At 43.2% G+C, this 5,000-nt stretch overlaps 1 non-coding gene across 1 annotated transcript in view; it reads right to left on the bottom strand.

Annotated features, from left to right (window-relative positions):
* LOC125076454 overlaps positions 1-1,756 on the bottom strand; it is a 1,903-nt gene extending 147 nt beyond the window's left edge. Inside the window, exon 1 of the ribosomal RNA XR_007120414.1 lies at positions 1-1,756. This exon is cut by the window's left edge and continues 147 nt beyond it. This is a non-coding gene — a ribosomal RNA (small subunit ribosomal RNA).
* Positions 1,757-5,000: the final 3,244 nt, after the last annotated feature.

Below are 5,000 nucleotides of genomic sequence, written 5' to 3'. Positions count from 1 at the left end.
GGTAGTAGTGACGGGCGGTGTGTACAAAGGGCAGGGACGTAATCAACGCGAGCTTATGACTCGCGCTTACTAGGAATTCCTCGTTTATGGGGGATAATTGCAAACCCCAATCCCCAGCACGAAGGAGTTTCAACGGGTTGCCCGGGCCTCTAGGCCAGGGAGAACATGCTGATTCCTTCAGTGTAGCGCGCGTGCGGCCCAGGACATCTAAGGGCATCACAGACCTGTTATTGCTCAATCTCGTGCGGCTCGAAGCCGCCGGTCCCTCTAAGAAGAATTTTAATACGCCGCCAGTGAGTTGCTCGACCGAAATCGAGCACACCTAAATGACGACGCCTATTTAGCAGGCTAGAGTCTCGTTCGTTACCGGAATTAACCAGACAAATCGCTCCACCAACTAAGAACGGCCATGCACCACCACCCACCGAATCAAGAAAGAGCTATTAATCTGTCAATCCTTCCGGTGTCCGGGCCTGGTGAGATTTCCCGTGTTGAGTCAAATTAAGCCGCAGGCTCCACTCCTGGTGGTGCCCTTCCGTCAATTCCTTTAAGTTTCAGCTTTGCAACCATACTCCCCCCGGAGTCCAAAATCTTTGGTTTCCCGGAAGCTGCCCGCCGAGCCATTGTAGTAACGTCGGCGGATCGCTAGATGACATATTTACGGTTAGAACTAGGGCGGTATCTAATCGCCTTCGAACCTCTAACTTTCGTTCTTGATTGATGAAAACACCTTTGGCAAATGCTTTCGCTGATGTTCGTCTTGCGACGATCCAAGAATTTCACCTCTAACGTCGCAATACGAATGCCCCCAGTTATCCCTATTAATCATTACCTCGGAGTTCTGAAAACCAACAAAATAGAACCGAGATCATATTCTATTATTCCATGCACGAAATATTCAAGCGGCATTTTGAGCCCGCTTTGAGCACTCTAATTTGTTCAAAGTAAAATTGTCGGCCCATCTCGACACTCACTGAAGAGCACCGCGATAGGATTTTGATATTGAACCGGCGTTTTACCGCCGGCTCACCGACGATATGCTCCGCAGACGTGTCAGTATCACCGCGGATGCGGTGCACCGACAGCGCGGCGCACAAATGCAACTACGAGCTTTTTAACCGCAACAATTTTAGTATACGCTATTGGAGCTGGAATTACCGCGGCTGCTGGCACCAGACTTGCCCTCCAATTGTTCCTCGTTAAAATATTTAAAGTGTACTCATTCCGATTACGAGGCCTCGAAAGAGTCCCGTATCGTTATTTTTCGTCACTACCTCCCCGTGCCGGGAGTGGGTAATTTGCGCGCCTGCTGCCTTCCTTGGATGTGGTAGCCGTTTCTCAGGCTCCCTCTCCGGAATCGAACCCTGATTCCCCGTTACCCGTGACAACCATGGTAGTCGCAGAAACTACCATCGAAAGTTGATAAGGCAGACATTTGAAAGATGCGTCGCCGGTACTGGACCATGCGATCGGCAAAAGTTATCCAGATTCATCAAAATTAACGACTTCGGACGAGACGCCCTCCGTCGATTGGTTTTGATCTAATAAAAGCACTCATCCCATCACTGGTCAGAGTTCTGATTGCATGTATTAGCTCTAGAATTACCACAGTTATCCAAGTAACTGAGTAAGATCTAAGGAACCAAAACTGATATATTGAGCCATTCGCGGTATCGCCTTAATACGGCTTGCACTGAGACATGCATGGCTTAATCTTTGAGACAAGCATATAACTACTGGCAGGATCAACCAGGGAGCTAACCGAGACTTGTTGAAGTCGTCAATTACTCTTCTCGTTTCATATTCGCATATAAAATACACACAAACTTATGCATGCATGTACAATATACGCACAGTATGAAACGAGCGTCTCACCGTATCGTCGATCGCGTTAGACGCGATAGATTTTAACGGTTGACTCTTATAAAAATTTATATGAGACACAAACGCGCTTTAAGCACGCGCGCGCGCGTGCGTGCGCTATAATATATAACGCGACGACAGCGGCGGCGGCGGCGGCGGCGGCGGAGGCGTCTTCACATAATGACACATAACGGTCACGAATTCGAACGTTCTAAACGAGATCGAGTTTTTTTTTCAAAATAACACTTCGCACACGACGTGTACGTATGTATTGTTCAACGATTATTATCGTAAAACATTGGGATCGACGCCCGGTGTTTGAGTGATCGTACCGATACTCGGGTTGTGTATTTTTTGTACATGATAAATGTAAAAATTAACAAAAAGAATTTTAGAAACGACCGTTCATATATAATATAAAAATTATACACACTATACGAATACACTGAATCTTTTAAGAACTCCGTCTCTAACGTTTTCTCATATCGTCGCGACGTCGCAGATCGACTACAATGAATCAACATTTATTCCATGAGGATAGATTGTAGCGAGAGCGACGACGACGACGATAAGAGGAAGAGCGCATGAGGCAGAGAGATCTACGTGCGTCCGTCGGTCGGCACAGTTTTACAGAACGAAAAAGAATCTTTTTATCATTTTCACGTGTGTCAGTGAATATCCCCAGCGGTCGAGACGAATCGTACGTACATACTTGGTTGTTACACTACGTAAAGTATAATATAACGCGATACGACGAATCGAGAGACACGCCAGAAGACACGCAACAAAGACGACAAATGAAAACGATAATAACATTTTTTTCGTTATACAAGAGTACTGATCCGGTCACTTCGCGTCTAACATCAATTTTTGAATGTTCGACGTTCGAACCGTCACTACTCCATATATATGCCTGACGATGAGTATGACATTCGGCTCGTTCGAACGGAATGTATTTTTTTTTTTATTATTATTATTATTTTATTATGTTTCTCATATTCGATCTGATATCATAAGACGACGAACCCCAGAACACGCACCCCCCCCCCCCCTCCCCAACCCCCTCCCCCCCAACTGACACCCCAAACCCTCCAAAATCTCCAAAACTTCGATTATTTTGTTCTATATTTTTATAGATAGTATATGATTATATGATATTATGCAACGTCAATGCAACAACAACGACAACAACAACAACAACAACAACAACAACAACAATAAAAAAAAAAAGAAAAAAAAAAAAAACAACAACAACAACAACAAAGAAAGTTGTATCTTCGTTTATTTAAATTTCACCGGTATTCGTTTATCGAAAAAAAAAAATTTATAATTAAAATTATTATATTTTATAATTAAAATAATAATTATGACGATGACGAATAAATATAATAATAATAATAATAATAAAGAACATGACGCGATTTACGAATGCGTAAATAATGTTAATAATATAATTTTTAAGTTTCATATCAGTCTTGATACCTTAAAATATGTATAATGAAGTAATAAATAAATAGAAATTATCTTTAAAAAAATATCCTGACATAAATGTATTGAATCTCTATAAAAAAATTAAAAAATAATCTAACGAACGCAACGAGCTCTACTCCTACTCTACGAACGTTTTCTCGAACGAAGTGCTCGATGAAAACGTCGAACGTTCGTGTATCGAAAGGAGAGTCGAGATAGAGCTCATATAATGTTAATGTTAATGTTAATGTTAATGTTAATGTTAATGTATCGAAAATTATATATGTTAATTATTGATATTAAACGTATAAGAAGACTTACGTAATAATATAATAATGAAAATGACGCGAATTACGAACACGCGAGAGACACAGCACGCACAGACACCATCGATACACGAACTAATCGCAACGAACGGGACTCTAACGATTTCAGAGTGTTCGACGAAAACGTGGAACGTTCGTGTATTGAAGAAGTGAAGTCTATCGAGAAGATCATCTCATCCGCGTCCTCCTCCTCGAACTCTACGAGTTCGAGTTATATATATTTATCGAAAAATCATAAAAATATAATATTCGTGTAATATTATAGAATAGATTTCTGATCTATATATATATATATATATACAACCAACCAACAAACATACATGACTATCTCTTGTCGAACGCTAACTCACTAACACTCCTCCTCCTCCTCTCGTAGAAAAATACAAATCTTCTCGTAATTATATATCTGTGTATTATTATAATAAATAAAATACACAAATATTATATTACAAGATTTGTGTCACGAGAGAGGAGAGAGAGTCGTGCGCGCGCGCGCTCTATCTCTCTCGATAGAGATACGTACATATATGCGTGCGTGTTGTTGTTGTGTCGTTTTTTATCTCTGATACGTCCTCGGACGAATCACCTGGCGTAGGGCTGAGTCTCAACAGATCGCAGCACGACGCTGCTCTACCGAGCACAACACCCCGCCAGGAACGTAAGTCGTCTACAGACTATTCCGAGCCCCGACATCGAACTGAGGTATATTCGAAACTTCGGCGCCGTGATGCACGTGTTAAGACCGCTCGCATCGATCGCCGCGTTCCAAATGGGCTTCGACGTCGCACCTTACGAATAAAGCGCGACTAGTAAAGTCACATCGTTTAGAGCCTCCCGACTCTCGGGGCTCCACAGTGAGCATATCCTTGCCGGATTCGGCTAGGCTGGCTTCGGCCTTAGAGGCGTTCAGGCATAATCCCGCGGATGGTAGCTTCGCACCACCGGCCGCTCGGCCGAGTGCATGAACCAAATGTCCGAAACTGCGGTTCCTCTCGTACTGAGCAGTATTACTATCGCAACGACGAGCCATCAGTAGGGTAAAACTAACCTGTCTCACGACGGTCTAAACCCAGCTCACGTTCCCTTTTGATGGGTGAACAATCCAACGCTTGGCGAATTTTGCTTCGCAATGATAGGAAGAGCCGACATCGAAGGATCAAAAAGCAACGTCGCTATGAACGCTTGGCCGCCACAAGCCAGTTATCCTGTGGTAACTTTTCTGGCACCTCTTGCTAAAAACTCTTTATACTAAAGGATCGATAGGCCGTGCTTTCGCAGTCCCTATGCGTACTGAACATCTGGATCAAGCCAGCTTTTGCCCTTTTGCTCCACGCGAATCTG

This window comes from Vanessa atalanta, unplaced genomic scaffold, assembly GCF_905147765.1.
Source record: "Vanessa atalanta unplaced genomic scaffold, ilVanAtal1.2, whole genome shotgun sequence".
NCBI classification, from domain to species: Eukaryota; Metazoa; Arthropoda; class Insecta; order Lepidoptera; family Nymphalidae; genus Vanessa; species Vanessa atalanta.
The sequence above is the reverse complement of the archived record's forward strand: the minus strand, read 5'-3'. Positions and strand labels throughout refer to the sequence as shown.